The 22,021-nt window shown below is 35.4% G+C and overlaps 1 protein-coding gene across 4 annotated transcripts in view; it reads right to left on the bottom strand.

Moving 5' to 3' along the window:
• The window catches only part of cpx (complexin), a 478,766-nt gene that overhangs the window by 322,420 nt on the left and 134,325 nt on the right, over positions 1-22,021 (bottom strand). Inside the window, exon 3 of one of the 4 annotated variants that reach the window (XM_065358572.1) lies at positions 21,685-21,737. The exons of the other annotated variants lie outside the window; for them this stretch is intronic. The gene's annotated coding sequence lies outside the window, so the exon portion shown is untranslated. The remainder of the gene's footprint in view (positions 1-21,684; positions 21,738-22,021) is intronic. 4 annotated transcript variants of the gene reach the window in all.

Here is a 22,021-nt window from a genome sequence, read left to right as displayed (position 1 = left end):
AATTATGCTAAGAAACATGCTTGTAGTGTATTTTGTAGTTGGTTTCTTCCAACGCAGGAAAAACACAACATAATTTGAAAGCACTGTAGCCTTACTTATGTGAGAAAAATACACTACAAAATATTCTTGTAGCATATTTTTTAGCAGATTGTTGTTTTGCTGCACCAATCCGCCCTCGGAACCACGCTTTTTCATGTGTAAGACGTATATTCAGAATATGTCAATAAACCAGCTGGTTTTGGCATCTTTTTCAGCATAATGGGCAGATTTTCCCCCCATGGGGTAGTTTCATTAGGTATCGGTATTCCTTGTTTTATTTTTTCAGGTATGGGTATGGGTTCAGGTAAGGGCTTGAAGCCATGATTTTTAGGAATTATACAATTAAAAATTGTTTTCTTCAGTGACATCTTATCGATTATAGCAATTAACCGTTCATAAAAACCCCTGTGTCCATGGGACATATTCTGGTAACAATTTCCACTCAATAGGATTATCTTTACAAAGATTGTAGAGGGTATTCTAGGACCACAATAACTCGGCATAGCAGGGAACTTTATGCCCTTGGTCGGAGGCAGCACTGCTTAGCAGCGTGCTCTGGTCGGTTTAGTTCTGCCAGAGCAGACAACGGCCGAAACGGATGGCTATGTCCACCTCGCAGTTTTCTGATGGTTGCTTTAGGTAGCAGAAGTTATAAGTTCATTGTTGTTCTTATACAAAGTTGTAATCGAGTATTGTGCAATAAACCTCTGAAAGGAATATTGTGTTGACTTGTTTACTGTTAGTTAGTGGTGAGTCCTTGTCTAGAGTAAGTCAGAGTCAGTGTTTACCACTACATTGGCACCCAATGTGGGGCGCCAATGTAAAGGTTAACGTCGTTTCTAACTTTCCACTCAGAGTTGGACAAGTTAGAAAGTGTCGGCTTCCCTCCCTTCCGAGCCTGAGCTTCGTAAGGTAACCTTTAACTACTATAATATTCAATGAACACAATCATTCAATGTATAAACTTTATTGAATAAAAGCAAGTTCTTGCACAGAATATTATTTCTATCTTGTCTTACGAGACGACGACCATATACAATGTGAAACATTAGCACTTCTGCACATAGATGCGACCAAGACCATATCATAAAGATGTAATGAGGCCGCAGACGTCCGTTGGGCTCGTCCTACACTCTGTCCAAACTAGTCTGTCCAGAGCACGCTGCTACGCAGTGCAGCCTCGGCCACAGGGCATAAAGTTCCCTGCTATGGCGAGTACTTTTGGTCCTCGAATACCCTCTACAAGATTTATCAAATCAGTATATAAAATTATTTTTTTCCAAAAATTCTCAGTAATTGATTTAATTATTTTAAACTGAGGCGTGCTATCACTGATCACAAATTTAGGCATTGTGAGTAATGCAATAAAATTACTAAAAGCGAGTAAAATTCATGAGTTGTCATATCATCTAACAGCTCTGAATGAATCACACCATCGACCTTGTAAATATGTAAGTACTATCGTTGTCTGAACATAAAGCGAACTGAATAAGCTGCAAGGTTGATGAATCGCACGAGTAATCATACAAACAAATATCTACTTTTTTCTGGACGTTGAATCAAGTAGATAGTTGAAGGTTTTAAACTGAGTACAATCGATTTTGAATGGAGGCTGAATCACAGCTGTGTTGTGTGAGATGAGTAGGTACCTACTGGTGCAGGTTCAGGTTCAAGTTCAGACTTAAACTGTAAATTCATTGCCTTTGGCCAAGCGACTTCCATCTCTTTCAACCATGTTGGGCTTTCCCAGCCAGGGCATGAATTTTAGCGACACAAGTCACTTGTAAAAGGTGCCAGGGGTTCCTGAAATGGCACAATCAAATTTTTCAAATAAATGATAAAACATTGAAAAATTGACAAAGGGCCAAATTCAGGTTGAATTCGCAGTTTGGCGACTTTGATGATTCATATTGGGAGACAAAAAATTGTGACTTTATTTGGTCTCTCAAGTTGGGAAAAATGTGTTCCTGAATGGTTTTTTGGCCACAGTAGAGCAACAGACACTACTTGAAAGATTCTTAAAAAACGACCAGTGATAGAAAATACACAAAACAATGTAAAAAAACAACAATTTTTTGACTTTTTACCAGATTTTTGACTCCCCTTCACATTATTTTGAAATTTTCAAAGTACATTTTTGGATAGTTAATTGTTGAGGGTCAAAAAATATTTGTAAACATTCAAGGCCATTACCCTCAAGTATCTTGACCTCACACCAAATTTCAAATTAATCGGCTCAGGCAGTTTCGCCCTATTTATAGTGAGTAAGTACTAACTACTCGTATATAGGAATAGCTTTTGTGAAAAATAAAAGTAGATAACACTACATCTATGCACAATTGAAGAAACTTGACTAAACCACAATGTTTTTAATTTAAAGCTGAAAAAATAACGTCTTTATAAGTTAGGTAGATGAACAAATTGCATGATCCATCATTCGAAAAATTCAGAACTCGTGCTTCAGAAAAACAGAAATGTTATTACCTCTCTTCTGCAGATTTCAAAGATTGATTCTAATTTCGAGAATTTCACTTTTGAGCCATCTCTTCGCTCATTATTTTTTCGTAGGCTTCGGTACCTACTGGAATACCGAGCATTACACATTCTGCTTGCAATACTTTCTCCAACGTACAAAACAAATTACTCAACGAGTAAAATTGGAAATACATCGAATACCTACTCGTGTAGGTACATATAAGCGAATCAAAACACCGCTAGCACGAATATCACGTCCGTTCAATAACTCCTTATATCGTAACAATTTGAACGGCGAACGACCATTGAAAAAATGAACAACGAAAGAACGAATTATCTCGAGTCCTTATTCTCGGTTGGTAAAATTATCACTTCAAGTTTAGTATATACTTCAGTCTGCACAATATACAAGGAAAATTCTCATAAAATTTCACCTTGAACAATGAGATGTAGTATCGTGTCCTGTTTCCATCTTTCGACTGAAAGGAAAAAATCTAATCATTACGAAAGTAAACTTTTGCCACTTTTGCCTCGTTTACTCAACGAAATAACGGTCTTTTGTAACTCTATTGTGTTATTTCGCCATTGAATTCAATACCCATCTACACGAATTCGTTTACAGAGTGTGACCAGTAGATTTTCTTCGATAAATGTCGAATAATGTCTTGATCAGATGAAGCGAAGCTGAATGGCGTGGGTATAACTATGGCTTAGGCACCTATTCACTTCAGCTCTTATAGTGAAATTTCAATCAGCTAATTTGAAAGTTTGAACACGAAAAAAAAATGTTTCGCTGTGAAATATTTTTTTTTAGCATACTTTGTAACGTTAAAAAAATTACGAGACACAAAAAATATAAGAGAGAAATGAGCTTAATTTAGTACATAATTTATGCTTTTTTGATTGCCGTTTAAAAAGCTGCTGGGTAGATGTTTTAAATACGAGTAAAAGCTTTTCGATGGTAGATGTAGGTCTATCTTTGTACATCACAGCAATATACACGCCACATTGAAAAATGTATTTGAAATTAAATTACGTCTCGTTGTATAAAATCTACAATATAACCATTAAACGTTTCGACTTGAACTTAATTACGCTAAAACAATCTTGTTTTTGATATTTTTTCTGCTGTTTGTTCGCAATAGAAGAGAAATATTTTTCGGATAGCGTTTAATTAAATAACGAGATACCCTAGCGTAGATATATTTCACTGTGTTGATTTTTTTGTAATTAAGAGATTTGTATAATACTTGTATTCTGGTCTTAGAATTTATTCTTCTGTAATATTTTCTCATTGTGTGGGTACCTAGACCTACTGGCGAATATTAATAACTAGAGAACGTCTTCACAAATAAGTATAAAGGCTTTCGGTGCACAAATATTGTACATCAGAGAGGTCGATAACGAGCATAGAAAAACAAGTTTGCTCGAAAGGGGAAAAAAATAAAAGAAAAAAGTAGTAAAAAATAGGCACAGAAAGAGCCAGGAAAAAAAAACTCACGAGACGGTACGAATTTTAATATTTTCAGATCCTCGTGTCGTGTAACCACCTTAATCTTTATCGTAGCGATATGGCAGCTGCAAAAGAATGAAATATTACGCGAAAATTTCTTCAAGAATAAGGTACCAGGCCTGCGTACGAGTTTCTGGCGCGCCGAGTCGAATAAAAACGTCAAAATTTCCCCGCAGATCTTTACCTCGCCGCAGCAGCAGCAGCCGCTGATTTTGACACCGAGGCTACTAGATTTTCACATTAAAGAGTAAGACTTATGTGATGTGGCAACCAACGAGCATAAAAAACCGGCTTAGTTTACGGCTAAAAGGCTGTTATTTTCTATTGGCGTGCGTTGCCGGGGGTGCGGTATAGAGGGAGGGGGGAGGTATTTTTTCGAAACTTACCAGTGTGTAAGGGAAAAGTCATGTCATTTGAACGTGACCGCGTAACCGCAACGTTATAAAAATTCATAGCTTTTGGAGATCTTTATCGAAGGCAGCCCTTCTTTGAGATGTTGCCAGACACCTTTAATATTTTCCTAATGTTAAACACAAGTATATACCGCGTACGTAAATTTAACCCGACCATTTCCAGTTCGAAATGTACGCCGAAGGATAAATAAATGGAATAGCCTTGTATGCGTTGAAAGGCCTGAATACCTAGAGATGATTTTGTATTCCCATGCTGAGGCTAGAGCTTTGGATTGCATCATATAGTCGTCTTGTTACGTGTATTACGGAAGTAACTACACAGAAGTGCAATTATTTATTTATGACGTGTGATTTATTAGCTCGACGAAGATGTGTAGAGAGCTCAAGTCGGAGATTCAGCGTACGTAGGTACCCATTGCGAATATCTGCGTATGAAAATATTCGCGTAGGTACTCGAAAAAGCTGCTATAGTGAAGAGTTGATTTACCAAAAATACTTTTAGACTAAAAAATGAAAAAAAAAATACCACAAAACAAGTACATATTCGAGTCACGTCACAAACATTTGCCGCACTGGCGCATTATTGGAAATAAAAGTTTGGTTTTTCAATGTATTATGCTATAGACAAGAATATACCTAGTACTTCTCTCCTATAACTATAATACGTATGTATGTGTACGACGATATCGTTCGAGTAATAGACAAAGACGCACGCAGAGAGATGGAAAGGAGAGTCGAAGAATAAAATATACACGACGTAATAACTTCGAGATTTACACGTTAATATTCCTCAAAATGTCGTATAAATTTCACGGTATTGCGCTCGGCAATTTCTACACGATTCTAGCCTCGATTCCCTGTAGTGATATCTTCAACGAAGTGGAAACTGCTGTCTCCGAATGATAAGGGACGTTATTGGGGAATTTGTGATTTTCATTCGTTACTTTATACGGATCACGAACAAGTTATAAGGTTTTGAAAATTCGTGTTCTTGCCTATAATATTTAAAAATCTACGAATGAAAATTTTCTATTCGTCCCCTCTAACCTCAGAAACTCGTTTATACCTAGAGTACCTATTACGAAGGTATTCGATTTACACTAGGAGTATATCTATAGCGAAGTACTAAGGTGTGCATATGGACGAAGGATGAATATAAATAAGCGGTTTTATCCGCTCGATGTACAGTGTGATCCGAAAGTCGTGAAGAAATTTGGTAGATTTTGACGAGTAGAATGATGTTGAGATTTGATTTAGGTGTAGGCGATGCTTTAGATTTTGCAATGATGCGAAAGAATTTTGGAAAGCTTACGGAATTATCTCACAAAAATTTAAAAAAATAGTCAATTTCATTTTCAGATCTTTTTTTTTGTATTGGTCAAGATATCCGTTTACAAAAATTGCTTAATTTTAGACTATGATGGTTGATGCATCATGATATTCTGTCCAATTGAAAATACATACTTGGTCTTAAAAATGTGGGAAAATTTTCACTTGAACGTGGAGAACCATAGAGCGACTAAAAAATTATCACCAAAAAATTGAGAACTTTGATAGTTAACAAATTTTGAAAATGTGCCATAAACAAGGATAAGATTTTTATGTCATAAAAAATGTAGGGTTTCTCTGTTAGAAAAAACGTAGGTAAGTAATTTTGAAGCCTTGTACCTCCCCTTGGTTTTTGGAATCCCATCATGAAAAGTTCAAAGTTGTAGGTAAATATTATAAAAATGTATGATTTCTGGATTTTTTTAATTCTTAAATTGTATGTAAATATAAAATTTTGCAAGCTTCTGCAAATTATTGATCTTTTAAACGAAGCTCAACTTTGAACTTCCGATACCTATTTTTGGCAAATATTTCCGAAATTGCTTTTAATTACCTTTAAAAACGGCACACACATTTTTTCCAAGCTACAGCAGTTTCGGGCATTTGAAAAATGCTGGTCAAAAAAATGCACTTGAGGTGTCCGCCTGGAAATCGGCCCAAATGCGCATAAATTCACCATAAATAGGTCCAGAATAAGCCACAACTCGACTTTTGGCTGCTCAAATTAATTTCTACGCCATGGAGAAATTTCAAAATTCTGGCGAAATCGAAAATCGTGCTGGAGACTCCAGAAGGGCTCGAAATGATGAAATTCAAATTTGGGGGTCAGTTTCAAACAAAATACAGCCAATACTGCAGATTTCAAAAATTTCCCTACCATGAGAACAATTTTGACTTTTCAAAAAGTTTTCCAAAATTCTGAAGAAATTGAAAGTTGCACTGGAGGCTCCAGAAAGAACAGCTACATGGGAGAATCCGATTTGGAGGAAATCGATCGCGAGAGTAAGTCACAACTCGATTTTTAGCTGCATAAATTAATTTCCGCACGCCTTCTGGAGAAATCAAAAACCGTGCTGGGGACTCTAGAATGACTCAAAATTGTGAACTTTGAATAGAGGGAGGGAGAGTTTTGGACAAAGTAAAGTCAATCGGGCAGGTGTTAAAAATTGGCCTACTAAAAAGTAAAGATTTTTTCAATTTTTCCAAAATTCTGGAGAAATTGAAAGTTGCACTGGAGGCTCCAGAATGAACAGACATGGGAATATTCGATTTGGAAGAAATGATCGAGAATAAGCCACAACTCGACTTTTAGCTGTGCAAATTAATTTTCACGTTTTCTAGAGAAATCGAAAACCGTGCTGGAGGCTCCAAAATAGCTCGGAATTGTGAAATTTGAATGAATCGGTGGAAGAGAGTTTCGGAAAAATACAGTTAATTGTGCAGATGTTTACATAAAATTGGCCTACTTACCAGAAGAAAAATTTGATTTCAATTTTTACAAAATTCTGGAAAAATTGAAAGTTGCACTTGAGGCTCCAGAATGACCAGCCATAGTGAAATTTGGCTCAGAGCAAATCGTTCGAGAATAAGTCACAACTCGATTTTTAGCGTCAGAAATTAATTTCCACGCTTTCTGGAGAAATCGAAATCCGTTCTGGAGGCTCCAAAATGGCTCAAAATTGCGAAATTTGAATTGATCGGTGGTTGGAGAAAGTTTTGGACAAAATACAGTCAATCGTGCAGATTTCGAAAATTTCTTTGTCAAAAGAGAAATTTGAAAAAAAAATTTCAAAATTTTGAGAAAATTGAAAGCTGCACTGGAGGCTCCAGTGAACAGACATGGGAAAATTCGATTCGGAAGAAATCGGTCGAGAATAAGTCACAACTCAATTTTTAGCTGCGCAAATTAATTTTCACGCCTTCTGGAGAAACCGAAAACCGTGCTGGAGGCTCCAGAATGGCTCAAAATTGTGAATTTCAAATGGGGGAGGGGAGTTTTGGACCAAATACAGTCAATCGTACAGATTTTAAAAATTTGCCTATCAACAGAAAAATTTGATTTTTTTCAAAATTTTCCAAAAATCTGGAGAAGTTGAAAGTTGCACTGGAGGCTCCAGAATGACCAAGACGTGGTGAAATTCGATTTTTAGGAAACGGGTCGAAAATAAGTCACAGCTCAATTTCTACTACATAGTAGCTGCAGTGCTGCACAAATTAATTTTCACGCCTTCTGGAGAAATTTCAAAATTCTGGAGATACCGAAAATCGTGCTTGAGACTCCAGAGTAGTTCGAAATTGTGAAATACGAATAAGATAGTTTCGAACGAAATACAGTCAATCGAGCCAGATTAAAACAATTTCCTTGCCAACAGGAATATTTTCATTTTTTTAAATCTTTTCCAAAAGAAAATTGCGCTGGAAGCTTCAGAATGACCAGACATGGTGAAATTCGATTCGGAGGAGGTAATATGTATCCGTTTTAGAATTGATTTCTATTGTTTTTACTGACTACCTAAGCGTGCGTTGTGCATTTTTTTAATAAAAAATGAATCACCTAAAATGGTCAATTTTGAACTTTCATTAATTGGCCAAAAAAAAATATGAAAATTTGCCAAAAAGAACACGTTGGAATCTTAGGAAATGAAATTGTAGATATTAATGCAAAATCTGCTACCATCCTTTCTCCCCTTATATTTATCACAGATGACGACCTCAAATCTATCTTCACCCAAAGCACACTTAAGAAATGGCAAAACTTTTGGTCCCTCCAAACCACAAACAAGCTCTTTCAACATAAAAAATTAGTCCATCCTTGGAAAAACCTCTCCCACTTAAACAGACTTGAAGAAATCATTATAACCAGACTGAGAATTGGCCACACAAAAATCACACATAATCACCTCTATGAAAAGGCCCCAAAACCCACATGTCAATTCTGCCTCTCAGAACTTATATCTGTCCAACACTTACTATTTCAATGTCCCTCCTTACATCAGCACAGACTGTCCCTACAAATAGATGAAAGATCCCTATTCATACCAGACGACCCTTCCGAAATTAAAAAATTCTTAGACCTAATTAAAAAACTTGACCTTACCAACTCGATTTAAATCTCATACGATGGGTGTAATAATCAAGTAATTACAAACACCCAAAAAAAAAAAAAAAAAATTTGACCTAGGGAACTTGAAGAACATTTTTTTAGATGAAAATTGCAATTTTTGGGATTAGCCTACCTTCATTTTTGAAGGATCCATGCAATTTTGAAGTTTTGAAACAGATCAATTTCTGAAAAATTTCAAATTTACTCAAATTGATCTCTTTCAAAACTGCAAAATTGCATGGATCCTTCAAAAATGAAGGTAGGCTAATCCCAAAAATTGCAATTTTCATCTAAAAAAATGTTCTACAAGTTCCCTAGGTCAAATTTTTCATTTGGACAAATTTTCATTTTTTGGTTTTGCTCATTTTCTAGACTTTAGACGCCTGTAGTTTCTTCCCATGAATAGATAGAGGGGCTTGTAGGTAGTGCCCCTTGTTCCTCGTGATGAGAGCTACAAAATGGGACTACTCCCGCATAAATCTGCCATGTCACCCATGGCAGGTTAATTATGGTTAGAGCAAAACTTACTTAGAAGAATCAACTTATTATTTCAATTCAGATGTTAATAGTTTTGCATAACCAGTTTGCCGTAAAAACGAGTTTGATGCAGAGAATACTTGAATTAAATTTCCGGAATGCGAGTAATTTCACAATTTATCACTGAACAGCTTTGCAATGCATTTTTTCTCATCCCCCACCCCAACATTTCAACCAGTTTCTCGGTTTTGAGGGGTATTTTTGGACCCTTTCGAATTTTTATCAAGTATCCATATTTTCCTACTTAGACTTTTTCAATCAAAAATTTTTACGATCAAGATTCCTGATGTGAGGACAAAAATGAGATGAATTACTTAGTCCATTTTCCTTTCAAATTTATTTTCCCATACCTACGTACTCTTCCTGTCCCTCTCCCCATCAAACGAAAAAAATTCACCAAAAAACTTTTGAAATTTTGAATTTTGATTAAAATTAGAAGCTCTTGTGTGCCCTAGAGACGTTCGTTTTTTTTTTGTTTTTTTTTTTCAGACTAATCCAATCATCTCACTTCCATCACCGTTCACGAAAACCATAATAACCCTGTGAGATTTTCGGATCACAGTGTAGAACACCTTGACACGGCAATAATTCAACGTTGTTGGTTGTGTTGGGGTATTTTTGTGTGTACAAGGTACGCGAGGTTTACCACGGTACGCGTATGTTGACGAGATTTTCATTAAATTTAACGCGAATAAACGTAATTATTAAAGAAGAAAAGTCTATTCGAGAATGAGAGAGCGAGAAAAAGAGCTGGGGAATGGGAAAGAGGCTGAGTAGTGAGTACGAGTACGACGACGACGTGCGGAAGGAGGTAAAACCAAGCAAGTCTTTTGTGTAAAAGCGTATCAACGTGCAGTCGTATAAATCTTTCAACGCTGCTGGAATCTATTAAAGCTGTCGGCCGGAGTATTTTAGTTTAGTGGGTAATAACGGCTTTTCCAATGGTGTGAGATATTTCTTCGACTCTGCTGCGGCGATAGAGAGAATGAAATACGTTGCGTAAAAGAATGCGTTTTGGAAATTAGATTTTTTTCCGCAGTTCCTCTCTCAGTCGCAGATCTCGTTTAATGGGTGACTCGAGAGCGTGGTACTTCGTATAATATGGGCTATATCGGTACTCCCGTTTATCGAATCAACCGACGAACGAACCAACCAAACAGCGTTTGCTGCGAAATACTTTCTGTAATGTGAATTTACCTTGCGAGTTTTAAGTGGATGTTTCCTCATCGGTTTCAAGAGCAGGAAAATAAAGTTAATCGCATTATCATTATTTCGATTCTCTTTCTATGTACATGCTACGAGTAAGTATATAACAAAGACGATCGAGGTTTTTATTTCGAGCAGTATACTTAGGTACTTCACTATACGTATAGGTACACGTATATCTCTCGAACATTATTGGAAAAGAGCTAAAAATTTTGTACATTGCTCGAGATAATATTATGATGCTGTAGAGTATCTTTTGGGTGGAAAATCATGTACACGAGTGACACGCTTAATCGAAAACGTCTTATTGAATAAGATGATTGGCACCAAGTATTTTGTTAACTCTAACTCAACGTCACTTTGTGTTAATATCTCGTTTGTAAAAAGAACAAGATGAAGTGACATGTGTGTGTGTTATTTTTTGTGCTAGTTTTTTTTTCACTCTGCTTCGTGTGGGTCTTTTTTTTTACCCTTCTAAATGACCGTTTTATTATTATTTCGCGTATATGTTATGTCAACATCGAGTTAAATCCTCGCTGAGCCATTTATATAGTACGAGGGTGAGCTTCGATAGCAGAGACTTTATTCTGGAAGAAAATTTAATAATTATTAGCCCACGTTTTCCAATACGCTCGTCTTGTTTCTCGAACATGACCATGTGTTTATTTTCCATCCGGTACTCAATGTGTACTCGTACATATAGGTAAGGTAGGTAGGTACATACGTGAAGTTTTTCCATTCGCGTGTCAGCCGAAAAAATATTCTTGAAAGGTCGAAATTGATTCGTCGTGCGAGAAAGTTTCTTATTTCTATGTCTCGCGTTCACGGTGTGTTTCTATTTTATAGTAAATTATTGCGTTTTTACAAGCGCCCTTACCTATCAGCTGTGGTACGAATAAAGACTTATTAACGAGGTTAGGTACCTCGTGAACTGAGTATATGGGTACCGATTGCATTTTCGTAATAAAAAAAATACTTAGTGGATCTAGATTAGAACACTAATGTAACGGTAATGCGCGTTTTTTAAGAATATTGTGCAAGGTTTTTTCGATAATGTAAGGGTGAAGTTGGAAAGAAACGTTTTTATTTAATCAGTAGTACAAATTAAAGCATCGGATTGTTTCGTCTGAATTGAACAAGGTATTATACGTTTTGTCGTTGCGATCGATACGTTCTGTTTGACTGGACGAAATGGAATTGGAATCAAGGTTCGTGAAGATTAGACTCGAGATAAAACGAGGAATGTTAATTTATTATTTCTAACGTTTCTTTCTTTACGTATTTTTGCTTCGTTTTTGAAAGATTGTAATGTCTGCATGCAGTAAAAGACTCGTTAAGAGAAGCAGAAAGTGTTTAAAATATTTTGGCTTCGTTGAAATAGAAAGAGAATTGTTGAAAAATAATTTAGAATAAGTTGAAAATGTAATGAAAAATGTTTTGAAGGCATGAAAAAAAATTATGTCGAACATTTTTTCTGCGCAATGAAAATAATCTTGAAAAAAAAATATCAGAAAGTTAACAATAAAAATGTGGTTTTCTTTTTCTAAGTTTGATTGAAATTTAAAAACCTCAGGGGTGGGTTTTCTAAAGTAATGACTCAGATTTTCTTGCAGCCACTGGTTCCGGTTCCTGGCAGGTCATTTTTCGTTCAAAAATGTTTATATTTAAAACAAAATCATTCAAAATTGATTGTTTGCTGAAGAATTGCTGATTCTTAGCTGCTTTTAAAAAACGAAGAGGGCATTAGTATCCCATTTTGGGAGTAGTTTCTTCATAAGAGGCCGATAATTAGAGTTTTTACTGCAGTACGTTTCAAGTTTTGTTCTCATTTTTTTTTTAAGCCATAGATTTGAGATGCATTTTCGAAAGTTTAATTTGAAGATTGACAATTTTAAATGAGTAATTTCGAATTGATTCAAAGTTGTTAGAATTTTGAGAACAAATATCAAAAATTATAACATTTTGAGGGAAGAATCATGTGGATGATACTTACTCGAAGAATTTGAAAAAATAATTAGGGATTTCCCTATCTCTGCTGGTACAAAATTTTTGAAATGGACAACTTGATTCAACAGAGCATACTTACAAATAAAACATACCTATCACCTATTAAAATTTTGGAAGCTAAAGAACATTTTTCAATTTTTTCTGAATTTTTAAAAATCGAATGGCGAAAAATGAGAAAAAATCAAAATGTCACCAAATTGACCTTGAAAGTTGGAATTTAGCATGTATACTTTTTTAGACTAGTCGAATCCATTGGAAGCAGTTTCGAACCGTTTTGAGTAGTTCTGGAGCTTCCAGTTTCAATTTTCTCTGAATTTTTGAAAATCAAAGGGCAAAAAATGAGAAAAAACCAAAATTTTACCAAATTGACCTTGAAAGTTGAAATTTAGCATGTAGGTAGGTATCCTTTTTTCGACTCGTTATAAATTCATTGAAAGCAGTTTCGAACCGTTTTGAGTAGTTCTGGAGTTTGCAGAAGATTTTTGAACATTGAAATTTTCTCAAAAATTTTACAAAAACAAATTTGAAAAGCTGAAAATCCACTCTACACTTTAATTTCAACATGCTGCGTTGACTGCAGTTGGTTTCGAGTCGTTTTAGAAACTCTAGTGACTTTTTGGGAATTCCAGTATTCCAAAAAAACGCCTTAAAATTTGTGAAAATTCACTTTAGGTTAGCACATTTTCAAATTATGAAATTATTGTGCTGGATAAAAATAGGCATGGAATGGATTTACCAATTTGGGAACAATGGTGTACAATTGATTAAGTGGGCCAATATTACCATCGCAATAAACACCAATCGCGTTCATTCGAGTTGAAATTTGATTTGGTCAAATTTTATGACACTTGAAACCTTCTCCAGTCAATTCAGCAAGTTAAAATTAAGGTGTCCATTTTCATCTGTGGTAAAATTATTTGAAAAATTTCAGCTTTCGGAGATCTACTGCAGGCTTCAGAATTCCTCAAAACAGTCCACAACCTTTTCCAATCGATTTGGCGAGTGAAAAACAAGGTGTAGGTATGCCAAACTTCACGTTTCTATACCAATTTGGCAAAATTTAGATTTTTTCACATTTTCAGCCCAAATTTGATTTTTGAAAATTTGTCAAAAATCTAGAAATACACTTTGGGGCCCAAAACTTTGGTTCGTGAACTCTTTTTGCAGGCCCTTTCAATTCAAGTTTGTCTGATTCAAAAGTATGTGCAAGCTGAGATACCTCCCAAACGTATACCTCTATACCAGCAACATATCACACTCTTACACCAAAAAACATTAATTACATAATAGTGATATTTGATGAAAAGAAGATTTGAATAAATCTACTACCAAGGAATATTACAATAAATCCGCTAAACCAGAAGGAAAATTTGAAGTCAAGGATAAAATCTGTGTTCAACTCAACGGGAAATAGAAACCTGCTATAATTATTGCAGCAGCTGCAGATACTCTGAGATCCTTTTCTTGGATCCACTTAGATGGGTGGTGATTGTCTGGTTTGGTGTTCTGCAAACTCAGCTTCCTCTTCGTCCGCTTCGCTGCTGGTATTTTCTTCATCTTCTGTGTTGTTGGCTGCAAGCTTGGCTTCCTCTTTGTACACTTTGCTGCTGGGATCTTCTTCGATGGTATGATGATTTGCAAGTCAGGGGTAGACATGCCTGGCCCACCCACCTATAGACACTATGTGTCCTTGATAGGCCAGATCTCACTACAAGCTAGCTCCTGCTGCATTCGGATTACTTGATCATGCAGCATTGCTTTCGCTTTGCTGACTTGTCTTGATGGTTAATGCTTCGCTGGCAAAGACTGAAAATGGTTTGCCTCCCAGTCTGAGCAGTCTGGGCAGTTCACAGGGCCATTTGTCCAACATCAGGGCCTGCTTGAGCTGGTCTTGAGCTTCATTGTGTCTGGGACACCTCCACACAATGTGAGGAGTATCTTCGGCTTATCCGGTGTCACATCTCAAATAGGTAGGGGAGTCCCTCTTCTTGGGCTTTTCAAATTGGTATTGACGTATGTCCCCATGCTCTGTCAGCAACTATGTCACATACATGTTGAGCTCATATTATGCTGCACAACAATTGTTGATGTCGACATTAACATCGACTACGTATTTTTCCAACATAATGATGGAAAAGTGGTCAATTAATTTATTATTTAGTCGGAATTATAGACACTGGACCTGCGGAGTAAGACAACCAACTGGCAGCCATCTTGCCAAAAAAAACCTGTCTAGGGAAAATTTCTCCCGCTGAGTGATCTTGGCTGCGCTGCTGTCGATTTCTTGAATAAACTACATGCAAAATACAGCGCAGCCAAGAGCACTCAGTGGGAGAAATTGGCTCTACACAAAATATCACTACCATTCCTTCCCCCGTTGCCTGCGGATTGAAGTACAGCGCAGCCAAGAGCACTCTGCGGGATAAATTATCCCTACACAAACTTTCTTTACTGTTTCCGTTCCCCTCGGCCTGCAATTGGTTGTCTTATACTCCGCAGGTCCAGTGTCTATAGTCGGAATCTTCTGTTCATACAAAAGCCAGGTAAATAAAAATTTTCGAAATTTTCTCATTATTTCTGATACCTCGACATGCCAGATCGACATGTAGATGTAAAATTCGATGCTCGAAATTTACATCTACAACTATGTCGACCAATTTTTCAGAATTAAAACTTCTGTTTTAGTGTTTAAAAGTTTAGTGAACATTCAAAAATATGATCTTGTTCAGTGAGGAAAACAAATTCTTTAGGGCATTGATGAAATTATTCACTTTTCCACAGTTGGAGTTGTAGATTATATGAGGTTGATATTGTGGATGTATTTGTTGATGTCGAATTTCACATCAACATTAACATCGACATGTCGACATTAAATTTGTTACCATTTTTATCTAATTGATGAATGTTCACGGCATTGGCATATGGACTAAGGAAAATGTGATCTAATGAACTTTCAAATTTCTGCTGTTAGGTGTCCAGAAATAGTTTGCCATGTTGTCATGCTCTCTTGAGCAAAGTACTCTAGGTAAATCGACCTGTTTTTCAAAGTTTTTTGGGGGGAGGGAGAAAGTGGATTTTACGTCTTTATTTTTTCACGGTTCCGTCATTTCATACCTACGTTATTTCGTATTATTTCATTATATTTACGAAAAAGATGAAATTTTTTAGGTTGAATTTTTCGCCAAAAATATTTATGTATCCCGAGAGGAATCTAAAAGATAATCTTATATTTTGCAAAAATGTTAAAAAAGTGGAAACTCTGGTTGCAAACTTGCGTTAGTTTATTCTTTCTACACGTAGGTAACTTTAGCATACTACGTTAGTGTAGAGTAGAATTCGACTTCACATAATGATGCGGTTCGTTGCTCGCAAATAATTGGTCTTTGGTGGAAGTGTCTGTATAATATTGTAATGAGTTGAAGAGTATTTGATGTTTAGCTTTTGCAACGGTTCAAGGTGGATTGAAGTTTAGCGTGTAAATTGCATCAAGTTCTGTAGAGATGCGCAGCGAAACGTTGATTATATTCGATAACGAATGAACGAAAAGGTGCAAGTCTGCGCGATGCATTATAACTAACGTGAGATGAGATAAGATCTTCGTAATACACCTAACTATTTTATTCAGAGGAAAATAAAAAAAAAAAAGCGGAAAGAGAAACGAAGAAGAATTTGTTATAATAGTTGCATGTCAGCCAAAAGACAGACGTACGAACATATCAACTAAGTATACGAAGTTTCGGTGAAAAGTTGAACATAGAGCTTTCGTATAAATAGATATACAAAGTGCACAATATACGAATAAGTAAAATGAAATTACGTGATATGTCATTTATATTTGAAAATTAAAGACGACCATGATGTACATTCTACGTATAGAAAGGGTTGATTGAAAATGACCCTGGAACGAGGAATTATATTACGAATGTAGATGTATTCAGCGTAGTTTCTATGTTTTATATCCGGACCCAGTGCGAAGCAAAACGTTTATATTTGTCGAATATCGCGGCAAAGTTTTCACTCCCAATGCCGATGCTGCCGGGTCACAATGAGAAAAATACGAATTCGAGTGAAATCAAAGCTTTTCGCGTTTAGTCGGATGGGTAATAAAAGGCAAGGAGCAAGCTTAAGATATTAATATTCAATGAAATTTATTCTTAACGAAGTGAGGCACTATCTATTGGACCAAACTAATTACAACAGATTGCAACTCGCATAGCAGTCGAATTGTTTAACAGCATCGTAGCCCTCTGTTTCGAATCGGGTAGCTTGAATTTTTGCTGTGGAAAATTTTCTATAAAGTATATCGATTCGACGAAAGTTAATTTCGCCCGGTTTGGATTCACAATCGAATTTAAATTAAAATCGTCGCGTTGGAATGTTTGTAAATCTTGCAAAAGCCACTTGCTATTTTACCATAGACTGTATTCTGCGAGGTCGCAGGAGGAATTGAGTAAACGCACATACCTCAGAAAACTATGCTTGGCGAAAATTCGACTGAACAAAAAATGAAAATTCCCAAATAGCTGAACATGGCGATGTTTCACAAAATTATCTGTACCTATTTCATTTTTACATATTCTACTCAGTTTGCTGAAAAAAAGGTAGGTAGGTAGATACCATGATACATAAAATTCCTGTCATAGAATCTCTTTCCCTCCCCACTTTCATCCCGCAAGTGAGTCAGCAAGTATTTGAGAAATAGGCTGCAAAAACAATGATAAACTGGTCGTAAAAAAAATTCAAAGCAAAAAGCAGAAAATTCCACCAGCTAAAATTTCTGAAAAATTTTCCATCCATTTTATGCGAAACATTCCAGTTGGTTTTCCTTTCATTTTCGAGGCATGAATGAGAATGATCACGGTCAACTGAAAATTTTTCTTCGTTCGATATATAACCTTGAAAAAGAAATTCAAAACTAAATAAACTTTCGTCGGTTGTGGCTCAATATACTGAACCGTAGGTTGTGCTTTTTTAAGGAGTGGTGGAAAAAAAGGGCTAGATGGTTTAAAACTATGGCACTGTAATCGTGGGTAAATAAATTTCTTATTGACATGAACTGCAAGACGATTATTTAAGAATTCATGAAGCGATGATAATATTCAGTATCGCCCGGTCGCTGTCAGTTTATATTTACCGCTCGTTTTTCCAAACAAGGTCATTACGAAACCTTCAAATTTTTAACACGCTAACTCGTTTATATTTTTAAGAGAAAAATTCTATCGTCGGTTCGATGATTGTGGTAAATGGGTCAGAATTTCAGAAAGAGGTGTTCTTTATAGTTTGGACACTCGAATGTGCTACGAAATATTCGTGTAAAGTTATTGCACGTTTGGTGAATTTAGGCGAACCGAGCCCCCTTCCCCTCAAAAAAAGGCGGTATCGCAACCTGCAGACAGTTTTTTAAACAGGACGAAAATATGTATTTAAAAAGGATACAAAATACCTCAAACTTTACCAAGTCAAATTTCAGTTGCTGTGGGTCTTTTATTACACTACCTACAAAATAGGTACCTACTCGTAAAACTTCTGAGATCAATACTGATATTTCGATTAAATTAGTTGGATCTTCGTATTTTTGAAATCTGGAATCGATTGATGAAGTTTTCGAGTATTTTTAGATCGTATAGTCAATTATTGGATTTTGTCTTACTGTTAAAATGCTGAATTTCATTATAGGTACCTAGCTCTTTTTACAATTTTTCTAAAAACTAAAAAATCTAAAAATCTGCAGAAGGATTGAAAGATCCCCAAAACTCCCACCAGTTGATTTGGATTTTTTCAAAAAAAAAAAAAAGACTCAAAATCTTAAAATAAGTAAGGTATTGTTTACGCTCAAATTTTTCGAAAAAATGCCCTGGCTGTTTTTGTAACCTTTCAAAAGTGCATTTTTCTTTATACCTAAATTAGAAAAATATTTTCATCAAGATCTGGAAAAAAATTCCAAAACGTTTTTGATATTATGGCAAGCTTTTGAGAGCATTTGAAAAATTACCAATTTTCTGATATTTTGAGTTACACTGAATCATCTTTTTGAATATAAAATAAAGTTTTTGAGAACTTCTGCTAATTTTTAGTAAATTGGTGGTAACTTCCTTATTATTAGGAGTGATTTCTGTAGCAAAATGTTGATCATTTCTAGTAGATTGGGGTCATTTCTGGTAAATTACTAGGTAGTCATTTTTCTCTGGTAAATTAGTAGTTTTTGGTAAGTAAATAGGTAACAGGTAATTTTTCAGAACAAGTATTAATTAGGTAATGAATTGTTGAAAATTTTTGATATATCAAGGTAATTAGGAAAATTACTGGTAATTTTTGTCAATTTACCAGTAATTAAAGGGTAAATTACTGGTAAATTTTAGGAAATTAAATACTGGTAATTTTTGGTAAGTTACATGGTAATTTTTGGTAAGTTACATGGTAATTTTTGGTAAGTTACATGGTAATTTTTGATAAGTTACATGGTAATTTTTGGTAAATTACATGGTAATTTTTGGTAAATTACATGGCAATTTTTGGTAAATTACATGGAAATTTTTGGTAAATTACATGGTAATTTTTGGTAAATTACATGGTAATTTCTGGTCAATCACATGGTATTTACTGGTCAATTGCATGGTAATTACTGGCCAATTACATGGTAATTACTGATCAATTACATGGTAATTACTGGTAATTTACTGATAATTTTTGGTAAAGTAGGTACTGATAATTTTTATTTTTTAGTAAATTATAACTGGTAATTTTTTTTGGAATTTGAATTTAAATTACTGGTAATTTTTGGTAAATAACTGTTCATTTTTGGTAAATTACTGGTTAATTTTGGTAAATACTGGTAATTGTTGGTAAACCACTGGTATTTCTTGGTAAATAACTGGTATTTTATGGAAAATATTACTGGTAATATTTGGTAAATTACTGGTAATGTTTAAAAAATAACTGATAATGTTCAACTATTGATTAATAGAGAGCAGGAAGAGAATAATTTCGGGATATTTCTGATTGAGTAAAAATATGAGTTGATAGTTGCAAATTAATCCTCTGTGAAAAATCCAAAATTCTCATTTTGAGTTTGATTGCAAATATGGGCCAGTTCATTAGGTAAATAAGTACATCAATTGGGAAGAAATGTTGAAATTTGCACCTTTTTTTCACTTTTGGAGAAACTATTTACGAAATGTTGAGCATTTTGATGTGATAATCGTGCAAACATACGTACTCAAACCATCGAAAAACTACTTATGTATGTATAAGCGAGTAAGATCCACTCTCTTTCACTCGAGAGAATGCAGTAAAGTACCAGGTACGAGTATTAGAAACGTTACCTTGTGTACAATGATGCTAACTTGAAAATAAAGATCAAGCCAGCTAGAAATTAGAGGAGAATTTGGAAGTGAAAACGCGTGGAGGAAGTACCTAATATGAATGCAAATACATACGTCAAGGTGAACTGAAGTTTTGGAATGGGTTGTCCTAATACGTGCAATTTAGTCGGTCCAATTGAACCCCTGAAATTTGGCAATTACGTTTTACGAAGTCGATAACGATAACAGTTACATAAAAAAGAACCATGATGCTCGTTAACATAATAACGACGACGACGACAGTGCTACTGTTGGAATAGTATGTTGTACTAAGCCAGCCATGCAGCCAGCCAGTGACGCCATCGACCCAGGATCAAGATGTCATTAGCTCAAAATATACATACATACGAAGTGGCGTTAGTCGGTATATGGGTGTAGTGAGAATGAGAGAGAAGGCCATATATGTGCGGTGTGCGAATTTGATACCGGTAAAGTACCTACCCCTAACTGCGTGTAAGTGAATAGATTAGTCGTTTTCGTCGTCATCGTCGTCGTTGTGCCCAAAATTAGGCTCGTTAACCGTCTTTTAATTAGACCTCCGATGTGGAAACTAGGTCAAATATGGTACGATATCTGGCCTCGATGCGAGTTTTACACTTAATATGTGTAAAAGGGTTACAAAAAATGGCCACTATGGCAAACTGCAAAGACGCGAGCTTGGCAATATGGTAAACAAATGAAGTAGGTTTTGTAAAAAAAAAATCAGAAACAGGGAACTTGGTGGCTGGTGTGGCAAACTGCACCATTCAGCTTAAGGAAATAAGTACCTACCTGGAGTTTTATTTATTAAGGAGGCGCCTTAATGACATAGGCAAATAATACGCTTATGTGTGTACAAGTGAGTTAGTCGTCGTCGTGCCGATGGAAAATACACTCAAGTATGTGCATACACTCGCTGAAGTAGGTACGCTGGCTTGAGTTTTGCGTATGTGTACTCGCATTAATGCAGCAACAACACTGATGCGACTCGACGTGGTGTACGTTACTTGTTCTTCGAATTAATTAAACAAAACTCGATTACTGCTTACGAAAGACGAATATTAGTAAATGAAGAACGAGTATGAGGTGCTACTGTAGACTTAAGAGTTAGCCAAGCTATTGTATGTTATGCAGACTTCAGCAGTGTGTGGGATAATCAACAATGTACCTACACGCGCAGAGATACATGTGCCAGAGACTTGCAAATAAAAATACCTAATACAATAAGCAAAAATGTAAGTTTTTTTTACGTGCTATGTTGGTATTTTTTATTCAAAGTCCTGTGATGTACTCAACGTGTGTTTACTCGACAGAAATAAAGACAGTATGACTGCAAAATACAGGGTGTCCCATCAAACATTATGGAATAATATGGATATGAACACACCGAGATTGGAAAATAAAAAATAAATAATATTGGCAAAATTCCTGTTAATATACTTCCAAGTTTCAAATTTTAGGAAAATTCGAATTAATTCTTGTATAAAAATTAAAATTTGTGCTGAAATAAATTATTTTACCGATTTTTCACGTCGAATTTCAGAATTCTTGCTCCCATTTTTCTTATCAGGCATATCACCCTCCCTCCCCCCCAAAAAAATACGTAATAAGGAAAAAACTTTATTTAATATCGAAGGAGGAGCTTTTTCAGAGGAAAACTCAGCAACATCTTTTTCAATTCGATTATCAAATTTTGATTACATAGGTAGGTAAATAACTTACGTGAGTATTTTCGTCTTGGGTCTATCACGTTAAAAATTCATCAATTCACTCACCTGAAACAGAAAAACAAAATTCAATTAGATTACCTATTTTATTAAGGTTACTTTTCTCCATGGTAGATTTGTAAGCAGCATTTTTTTGTCGATTATAATGAAAAAAATTTTGGGCAAATCCTATTCAATGAAACCTCAAGATCACCCAACTAATTTTGACTAAAAATTCTGAAATCCTTTGAAAATTCTGAATTTTTGAATTTTCAAAAAATCTCATAAAAAAAGCTTATACCTAGGTACCTAAATTAGGTTACCTAAACTTGTAGAATTTGTAAGTCCAATCA

This window comes from Planococcus citri, chromosome 3 (assembly GCF_950023065.1).
Source record: "Planococcus citri chromosome 3, ihPlaCitr1.1, whole genome shotgun sequence".
NCBI classification, from domain to species: domain Eukaryota; kingdom Metazoa; phylum Arthropoda; class Insecta; order Hemiptera; family Pseudococcidae; genus Planococcus; species Planococcus citri.
Note: the sequence above shows the minus strand (reverse complement) of the source record. Positions and strands in the feature narration are given on the sequence as shown.